We start from the raw sequence: 10,683 nt of genomic DNA, 5'->3' as shown, positions 1-10,683 counted from the left end.
AACCTAACACACCTTCAATTCTTTGCGCTCGGAAGCGTAAATGCTATTTCGGGGGAACAACAATAACTTTGTTACCCTGAGAAACGTATATCTTTAAAACACCTTGGTTTGGGTGACAGGAAGTGAGCGACAGAGATATGGATCTGGTTCTCTCTTGCTGCGTCGTAGGGAAGTACCAGAGTCTTGTAGTGGTTGCGAGCTTTGAATGGAAAGAAAAGAAGGGTCACTTTATTTGGATAGATGCTCTATAGCAGTATTGGTCCCTGTCTGTGTGTGTGGTGTGTGTCTATCACTCTGTGTGGTGTGTGTGTGTCTATCACTCTGTGTGGTGTGTGTGTGTCTATTACTCTGTGTGGTGTGTGTGTCTATCACTCTGTGTGGTGTGTGTGTCTATCACTCTGTGTGGTGTGTGTGTGTCTATCACTCTGCGTGGTGTGTGTGTCTATCACTCTGTGTGGTGTGTGTGTGTGTGTGTGTGTCTATCACTCTGTGTGGTGTGTGTGTTTCTATCACTCTGTGTGGTGTGTGTGTGTCTATCACTCTGTGTGTGGTGTGTGTCTATCACTCTGTGTGGTGTGTGTGTCTATCACTCTGTGTGGTGTGTGTGTGTGTGTCTATCACTCTGTGTGGTGTGTGTGTGTGTGTCTATCACTCTGTGTGGTGTGTGTGTGTTTGTCTATCACTCTGTGTGGTGTGTGTCTATCACTCTGTGTGGTGTGTGTGTGTTTCTATCACTCTGTGTGGTGTGTGTGTGTCTATCACTCTGTGTGGTGTGTGTGTGTGTCTATCACTCTGTGTGGTGTGTGTTTCTATCACTCTGTGTGGTGTGTGTGTCTATCACTCTGTGTGGTGTGTGTGTCTATCACTCTGTGTGGTGTGTGTGTGTCTATCACTCTGTGTGGTGTGTGTGTGTCTATCACTCTGTGTGGTGTGTGTGTCTATCACTCTGTGTGGTGTGTGTGTGTCTATCACTCTGTGTGGTGTGTGTGTGTCTATCACTCTGTGTGGTGTGTGTTTGTCTATCACTCTGTGTGGTGTGTGTGTCTATCACTCTGTGTGGTGTGTGTGTCTATCACTCTGTGTGGTGTGTTTCTATCACTCTGTGTGGTGTGTGTGTGTCTATCACTCTGTGTGGTGTGTGTGTGTCTATCACTCTGTGTGGTGTGTGTGTGTGTCTATCACTCTGTGTGGTGTGTGTGTCTATCACTCTGTGTGGTGTGTGTCTATCACTCTGTGTGGTGTGTGTGTCTATCACTCTGTGTGGTGTGTTTCTATCACTCTGTGTGTGTGTGTGTGTGTGTGTGTGTGTGTGTGTGTGTGTGTGTGTGTGTGTGTGTGTGTGTGTGTGTGTGTGTGTGTGTGTGTGTGTGTGTGTGTGTGTGTGTGTGTGTGTCTATCACTCTGTTGATGATGCCATAACATTCTTCTGGGGTTAACAGAAAAACTTTTACCAAAACCTTCTCAATTAAATGTTAACCTCAGAGTAGACTTACCTGGTACAGGTACGCTGAGTACACCTCTCCTTTAACCCTCAGAACAGCCTCGATTCGTTGGGACATGGACTCTACAAGGTGTTGAAAGCGTTCCACAGGGATGCTGGACCGTGTTGATTACAATGCTTCCCACAGTTGTGTTAAGTTGGCTGGATGTCCTTTGGGTGGAGGATCATTCTTGATACACATGGGAAACTGTTGAGCGTGGAAAAACCCAGCAGCGTTGCAGTTCATGACACACAAACCAGTGCGCCTGGTGCCTACTAACATACCCCAGTTCAAAGGCACTTAAATAATTTGTCTTTCCCATTCAACCTCTGAATGGCACACATACACAATCCATGTCTAAATATTCTCAAGGCTTAAAAATCCTTCTTTAACCTGTCTCCTCCCCTTCATCTACACTGATTGAAGTGGATTTAATGAGTGACATCAATAAGGGATCATAGTTTTCACCTGGGTTCACCTGGTCGGTCTATGTCATGGAAATGTTTTGTACACTCAGTGTATATCAGGAGTAAGTACTATATATAATTTGTATCTATTATTTGTTGTTTGCATAAACTTGGCCATGAAATGAGCCGCAGCAGCGCAGAACCATCGCTAGACCAACACATGAGACAGCACATTCCTCACTCGCTAGATGAGCAATTAAAGGGCCAGATGCGCAATTTTAAAGGGGAATTACAAACACACACACACACACACACACACACACACATACACACACACACACCAAACAATGGTCTTCTGATGTGATTTAAGCATTGACATGGACTCAGAACATCACATTTAGTTGTTTCTCTACAGTTGTAATTTTGAGAGTTGACAACATAGTGCACTACTTTCTCTCTAAGGACCAGGGGAAGAGTTGACAACATAGTACACTACGTTCTCTCTAAGGACCAGGGGGAGAGTTGACAACATAGTACACTACGTTCTCTTGTTCACTAAGGACCAGGGGGAGAGTTGACAACATAGTGCACTACGTTCTCTCTAAGGACCAGGGGAAGAGTTGACAACATAGTGCACTACTTTCTCTTGTTCACTAAGGACCAGGGGAAGAGTTGACAACATAGTGCACTACTGTCTCTCTAAGGACCAGGGGGAGAGTTGACAACATAGTGCACTACTTTCTCTTGTTCACTAAGGACCAGGGGGAGAGTTGACAACATAGTGCACTACTTTCTCTCTAAGGACCAGGGGAAGAGTTGACAACATAGTGCACTACTGTCTCTCTAAGGACCAGGGGGAGAGTTGATAACATAGTGCACTACTTTCTCTCTAAGGACCAGGGGAAGAGTTGACAACATAGTGCACTACTTTCTCTCTAAGGACCAGTGGAAGAGTTGACAACATAGTACACTACTTTCTCTTGTTCACTAAGGACCAGGGGGAGAGTTGACAACATAGTGCACTACTTTCTCTCTGTGGACCAGGGGAAGAGTTGACAACATAGTACACACCTTGTTTACTTATGTATCTCAAAATTCGGATTTATGAAACTAAAAATGTTTTAATTATGTAACTCCGAATTTTGACTTAGAGTATCTCAACATTCCTAGTTCGTATCTCGACAGAATAGACTGATCAGCGCAGACGGATGTCACACTATCTGACGTCACGTAAGACAATGTATCTTTCCAAGATTGAAGAAGTGTAACATCAAAAAGGAATTTGAACAAAATGGCAACCAAAGTAAAAATCTAAGAATCATTGTGGGAAAAAGAGGATCTTAACAGTGACCCCCAGGCTCTTCCACATCAGGAAACACATAAATACTGGTATCAGAATCACTTTATTTGACAAGTACATTTGCACATAGGCCTACCTGTAATGTAACTTAATGAATAGCTGCTGCCAGCAATAGACAATGTACAAACAGAATACAGACACAAAGTCAACACATAAAACTCTGGAGTAAAGCTGATTGACAGTGAGGATATTTACAGACGGGAAATATCTGCAGACTCAAGCTCAACTGGTAGAACTGGTAAACTGGTGAACAGCAAACTTTAAAGCTGACAAAGTACTATGTGAAACAATCTAGTTACCTCGTAGCAGAAGAAGCCGTGGCCAGGCAAATGTAAATGTTAAGATTCTCACTTTTACTTTTACACTTTATTTAGACTTTTAATATTACATTTATTTGGTGTTTTTCACATTTTCATGACATTTTTAATCAATTCAAGAAGGCACTAGCACATCTGATCTGTCTCTGTTGCAGGTGCATGATAACAGTTGATTAAGATGAGAAAAAAGGAGAAACCAGCACACTGCTCTTGATGGTATCACTGCTCTTTAATAAGCTTTACGTGTCGACCTCAAGCTTTTGTACTCTGACGAAGTCCTTGAGGCCGATACGTAAAGCTTATTGAAGAGCAGTGATACTATCAAGAGCAGTGTGCTGGTTTCTCCTCAGATAGCTGTATCTATTCATGTGTTAAAGCTACATTCAAGTTTATTAAATTTAACTCTTTTCTTTTCTTCCAGTATGTCTTTACTCTTTTGGCCCATTGCCATCCCTCCTGACAGTCCCACTGCATGCTTCCAGAAGGAGGAGAGAGAGGATTGGACCTGTATGTGTCACTTCAAGACAAGAGAATAAAGAATTTATCCTATCAGAAATCTCAGCAGAGTGCCATAAAATCTGCCCGACGACACCCCAATACCTAGACATTTTCCCACAACACCATCGATAGACTAGATGATGAGGAGCTCACTGGATTAAAACCACATTTGTCTCTTGAAGACAACTCATTGTGTTCTGAGGTTCATATATCCCCGAATGCATTTGTTCACACCACAAAGCTAAAGGTTCTGAACGTAACTCCCAACTGCTTGTCAACCATCCTGGATCTCTCGTTTCCTCAACTCCAGATCCTGGACTTTATCAAGCCACTTGTATGACATCTATCGACTGACAAGTACGTTTGAAAACCTAACCCATCTTGAATTCCTTGTGCTTAGGAGCACAACTGCTTATTTCAGTGAACAACACTGACTTTGACCCGTTGTGAAACGTATATCTTTAAAACATCTTGGTTTGGGTGACAGGAAGTGAGCGGCAGAGATATGAATCTGGTTCTCTCGCCAAACTCAAGTCTCTTCAGGAAATTACCCCTTTAACGTACCATTTTCAAGGACTTCCTGTTGGACTTGAATGAAACACAGACAACAATGCTGAACGGTTGGTTAGGTTATTCCCCAATAACTGCAATGTGATCCTTTTGAGACATTTGGAAGCGATGCGTCTGGTTAAAAATCTCTATCCTTTTATTAAAAAAAAACACTCGGATTAACAGTTCTGTGTAGGTGAAGCTAATAAACAATGTATGACCATCACCACTTCAGGAAGTCCCGTTTGTCAACATTACTTTATAACGAAGACACTCTGGACGGTTTTCAGTTCCCTAGTCAGAACCACTCGGTCAACGGCCGATCAGTCATTGTGAACAAAGTAGCTGAAGGAGCCCATGTTTTTTGTTGTTGTTTTTTTTACCCCACAGATAAACATCGGCGTTGACTCTCTATCGCTTTCTCAGATGACATATCTAAAGTTCACAGGGACTGGCAGGAACATCTCTGTAACGTCTGCTTCCAACTCACACTCTCAAACACATAGATCCCCTGAACGCAGCTCACTCTCCAGCCCACTTTCCAGCTCACACTCTCAAACACATAGATCCCCTGAACGCAGCTCACTCTCCAGCCCACTTTCCAGCTCACACTCTCAAACACATAGATCCCCTGAACGCAGCTCACTCTCCAGCCCACTTTCCAGCTCACACTCTCAAACACATAGATCCCCTGAACGCAGCTCACTCTCCAGCCCACTTTCCAGCTCACACTCTCAAACACATAGATCCCCTGAACGCAGCTCACTCTCCAGCTCACTCTCCAGCTCACACTCTCAAACACATAGATCCCCTGAACGCAGCTCACTCTCCAGCTCCCAATCACCTGAATTATTATCACCTGTTCACACACCTGTATGTCATTATCACACATTATTTAGTTCAGTTCTTTGCACCCCATCACTGTGAGGTATTGTTTGTTTTGTGACACACATCTTTCAGAGTGATGGGTTTCCAGTGTGTGATTCCTCCAGTGTGTGATTCCTCCAGTGTGTGATTCCTCCAGTGTGTGATTCCTCCAGTGTGTGATTCCTCCAGTGTGTGATTCCTCCAGTGTGTGATTCCTCCAGTGTGTGATTCCTCCAGTGTGTGATTCCTCCAGTGTGTGATTCCTCCAGTGTGTGATTCCTCCAGTGTGTGATTCCTCCAGTGTGTGATTCCTCCAGTGAGTGATTCCTCCAGTGAGTGATTCCTCCAGTGAGTGATTCCTCCAGTGAGTGATTCCTCCAGTGAGTGATTCCTCCAGTGAGTGATTCCTCCATTGAGTGAGTCCTCCTGTGTATGATAGTGTTTGCCTATTCCCTGCCTGTACTTTAGCCTATTGGATTTCCTGTTATCTACCTATTGCCTGATCTCCCGGACTACGTTACCAGCCTTTTCCCTGTCTGTACTGTTGCCCTTTGTGGACCCCCTGTGTATGACCTTCTGCCTGCCCCTGGACCCAGCTACCTGCCTCCTCCTGTGTATGACCTTCTGCCTGCCCCTGGACCCAGCTACCTGCCTCCTCCTGTGTATGACCTTCTGCCTGCCCCTGGACCCAGCTACCTGCCTCCTCCTGTGTATGACCTTCTGCCTGCCCCTGGACCCAGCTACCTGCCTCCTCCTGTGTATGACCTTCTGCCTGCCCCTGGACCCAGTTACCTGCCTCCTCCTGTGTATGACCTTCTGCCTGTCCCTGGACCCAGCTACCTGCCCCTGGACCCAGCTACCTGCCTCCTCCTGTGGTCCTTTACAATAAACACCTGCTGTGCCCTGTGCTTGAAACCATCTCCCTCCAAACTCTCTGCCTACGAAGTTCCTGAACCTGTGGACAATGCTGAAGACAGCAGAGCTACCTTGAGTGTCCCGGGGCTGGTTTGGAGAGGAAGAGACAGGCATTCTGGAGCAGTCTGAAAGCTATGCTGAGGACTGCAGACAAGAGCATGGTGCTAAAGGACCTGGCTGCAGATATAGCTGATACATTACCTCTGATGACAGACCAGGGCTGAGCATGGTGCTAAAGGACCTGGCTGCAGATATAGCTGATACATTACCTCTGATGACAGACCAGGGCTGAGCACGGTGCTAAAGGACCTGGCTGCAGATATAGCTGATACATTACCTCTGATGACAGACCAGGGCTGAGCATTGTGCTAAAGGACCTGGCTGCAGATATAGCTGATACATTACCTCTGATGACAGACCAGGGCTGAGCATGGCACCTTTTTCTCCTGTATGATATCATAGAATATATCATTGTAAATACAATGTGTATGTGTCAGTGTTTCAATAACAATGTGACAACATTTGAATAAAATGTGTTTAAATAATTCTAAGGCCTACTTGTGATTTTTATAAAATGTTTCTCATACCTGAACTTTATGCCTAAATGCCCAAACATTATACCTAAATGCCTAAACATGTCTAAATGCATGCATTATTTATCAGGAAATGTAATGCTGTCCATTAGTTGTGTGTCTAGTATTTCAGTGTTTTATTTAAGGAATTATTTGGTATTTTAATGTGTGACGTTTAACTATAACATTTTGTGCTCTGTTTGCCTTCAATATTATTGAATGGAACGTTTGGAGCAGGCAATGTTGGTGACTACAATACCCATAAGCCCATTATAATGACTATTTCTGCAGCCAGAGGGTATTTGTGGGGTTCCTTCTAGGTACCAGCTCATGTTGGAGTAGAGGGGAATGAGGAAGTGGATGTTCTTGCCAAGCAGGTTCTCCAACATCCTAATATTGATATGGAAATGTCCATCAGTAAAGCAGAGGTCAAGAGGGTTATTTATAACATTGTTTAAAAACAAATGGAAAGAGTTGTGGAACAGGGAGAAACAAATGGAAAAGAGTTGTGGAACAGGGAGAAACAAATGGCAAGAGTTGTGGAACAGGGAGAAACAAATGGAAAGACGCCTGTATAAGATCCAGGAAAAGGTGACGACAGGAATACTCTCAGGCCGTGAGAGAACGGAGGAAACAAAGGCTTGGACACACAAGGCTTAACAGTTCATTGAAATTGGTGGGAAAACATCCGACTGGGAGGTGTCATCACTAACAAGAGGAGATGGAGACAAAGGGACGCATTCTATTTTAGTGCCAGCAATAAGGGAGGGGAAATGGAGAGAGATAGTTATTATATATAAGTAGTAATGGTTTTGAAGAGCTCTAAGTGAACTGCTGGAGAAATCTTCAGGAGATAGTAGTATTTAATGATGTATATCGTTGCTTTAAGGAGACGAGAATAATGGGTAGGATTTAGACCTTCCCTGTCTCTGGTCCACACTCCACTCCAGTTGGTGGTAGTAATGCACCTTAAAGTTGGTTGCCAACCGCCATATAAAAACCACAGAAGAAGCAGCAGATGAAGCAGCAGCAGCAGTAGCAGCAGCAGGAGGAGCAGCAGCAGGAGTAGGAGCAGCAGCAGCAGGAGGAGCAGCAGCAGGAGGAGCAGCAGCAGGAGGAGGAGCAGCAGGAGGAGGCGCAGCAGCAGCAGGAGGAGGAGCAGCAGCAGCAGCAGCAGCAGCGAGTTGTTAATGGTCGCCCACTTTCCCTCCTCTCCATTCCGATTTAAGATGGCGGTGAGGTAATGCGGAAGAGAGAAGACGGCAGAGAAAGTGAGACGACACGATGGCGAAACAATGGCGCTAACTACAAACAAACATACCCTGACTACAAACAAACATCTCCTGAGTACAAACAAACATCTCCTGAGTACAAACAAACATCTCCTGACTACAAACAAACATCCCCTGAGTACAAACAAACATCTCCTGACTACAAACAAACATCTCCTGAGTACAAACAAACATCTCCTGAGTACAAACAAACATCTCCTGAGTACAAACAAACATCTCCTGAGTACAAACAAACATCTCCTGAGTACAAACAAACATCTCCTGAGTACAAACAAACATCTCCTGAGTACAAACAAACATCTCCTGACTACAAACAAACATCTCCTGAGTACAAACAAACATCTCCTGAGTACAATCCAAGTAAACATCCTTTCAGATGTACTTGAGAACCTTGAGAATGTCTAAATGGCACTAGTGGTTTGCTCTGAAGTTAAGCCTGCCCAGCATGATGTATGCCTACCTGTGGAGACAGGTGTGGCGTAGACTTCCAAGCCTTGCTCTGATGAGAAAATCAGACATGATTTTGGACAGTTAGGAGTGAGATTTTTATTTTGCGAAAAGTGGATCCGTGCTGTTTGGCCGACCCATACATACACTAATGTACATATACAGCAGTATGAGGACACCCCTTCAAATTAGTGGATTCGGCTATTTCAGCCACACCCGTTGCTGACAGGTGTATAAAATCGAGCACACCGCCATGCAATCTCCAGAGACAAACATTAGCAGTAGAATGGCCTTACTGAAGAGTTCAGTGACTTTCAACTTGGCATCGTTATAGGATGCCATCTTTCCAACAAGTCAGTTTTTCAAATATCTGCCCTGCTAGAGCTGCCCAGGTCAACTGTAAGTGCTGTTATTGTGAAGTGGAAATGTCTAGGAGAAACAACGGCTCAGCCACAAAGTGGTAGGCCACACAAGCCCACAGAACGGGACCGCCGAGTGCTGAACCGCGTAGCACATAAAAATCATCTGTCATTGGTTGCAACACTCACTACCGAGATCCAAACTGCCTCTGGAGGCAACGTCAGTACAATAACTATTCTTTGGGAGCTTTATGAAATGGATTTCCATGGCCAAGCAGCCGCACACAAGCCTAAGATCACCATGCGCAATGCCAAGCATTGGCTGGAGTGTTGTAAAGATCGTTGCCATTGGACTCTAGAGCAGTGGAAACGTGTTCTCTGGAGTGATGAATCACGTTTCACTATCTGGCAGTCCGACAGACGAATCTGGCTTTGGAACGCTACCTGCCCCAATGCATAGTGTCAACTGTAAAGTTTGGTGGATCAGGAACAATGGTCTGGGGCTGTTTTTCATGGTTTGGGCCCCTTAGTTCCAGTGAAGGGAAATCTTAACGCTACAGCATACATTTACATTCTAGACAATTCTGTGCTTCCAACTTTCTGGAAACAGTTTGGGGAAGGCCCTTTCCTGTTTCACCATGAAAAGGCCCCCATGCACAAAGTGAGGTCCATACAGAAATGGTTTGTCGAGATCGGTGTGGAAGAACTTGACAGGCCTGCACAGAGCCCGGACCTCAACCCCATCGAACACCTTTAGGATGAATTGGAACGCTGACTGCGAGCCAGGCCTAATCGCCCAACATCAGTGCCCGACCTCACTAATGCTCTTGTGGCTGAATGGAAGCAAGTCCCCCCGCAGCAATGTTCCAACATCTAGTGGAAAGCTTTCCCAGAAGAGTGGAGGCTGTTATAACAGTAAAGGGGGGACCAACTCCATATTAATGCCCATGATTTTGAAATGAGATGCTGGACGAACAGGTGTCCACATACTTTTGGTCATGTAGTGTATGTCGTGTCAAGCTGGTTGAAAAACAAACTGGCTGCGGTTAAATCTGTCAAAGTTTTGAGAAGTGTAATTGTGTTTATTGTTTTTCTGCATCTTTCGCCCAGAGGCAGCAGGCCCTCTCCGTCACGCGTCTCAGGGCTCAACCTGTGTCGTGCTTTGCAATCCGGAGCAAGGCGCGGCTCAAAGGAGTGATCAGTGGGGTGGATCAAATGGAAAAATAATATTGCTGGTATTTGTGACGCCCGCCGTTTGATGAGATGTAGCCCCGGTGGCAATACCCTGTCTGTTTTGTTAGCTTTGACTCAGTTTCCACCTGAGAAGGTCAGGTTAGGTTATATTTGATATTCTGTGAGGGCCCATGTTCCGAACCCGCTACGGTGCTTTAGGTGCCAAGGATTCAGACATGTTGCAGCACTGTGTAAAAGGGAGATGTGCAAGAGGGCATGATCAGAGGGAGTGTAAAGTTGGGATAGAGTTGGGATAGAAAAAAGCACTGTGTGTTAACTGCAGCTGGGGATGCGAAGTGCCCTGTGAGAGACAGACAGGTTGAGATTGCCAGTTTCGAGTGGGGAAGAAAGTTTCCTATGCTGAAGCAGTGAAGGGACTAGAGGAT

The 10,683-nt window shown here is 45.0% G+C and overlaps 1 pseudogene; it reads left to right on the top strand.

The window, feature by feature from the left end:
* The first annotated feature begins 4,233 nt into the window (after positions 1 to 4,233).
* LOC115191036 (uncharacterized) lies at positions 4,234 to 10,291 on the top strand (annotated as a pseudogene).
* Positions 10,292 to 10,683: the final 392 nt, after the last annotated feature.

This window comes from Salmo trutta, unplaced genomic scaffold (genome assembly GCF_901001165.1).
Source record: "Salmo trutta unplaced genomic scaffold, fSalTru1.1, whole genome shotgun sequence".
Taxonomy (NCBI): domain Eukaryota; kingdom Metazoa; phylum Chordata; class Actinopteri; order Salmoniformes; family Salmonidae; genus Salmo; species Salmo trutta.
Note: the sequence above shows the minus strand (reverse complement) of the source record. Positions and strands in the feature narration are given on the sequence as shown.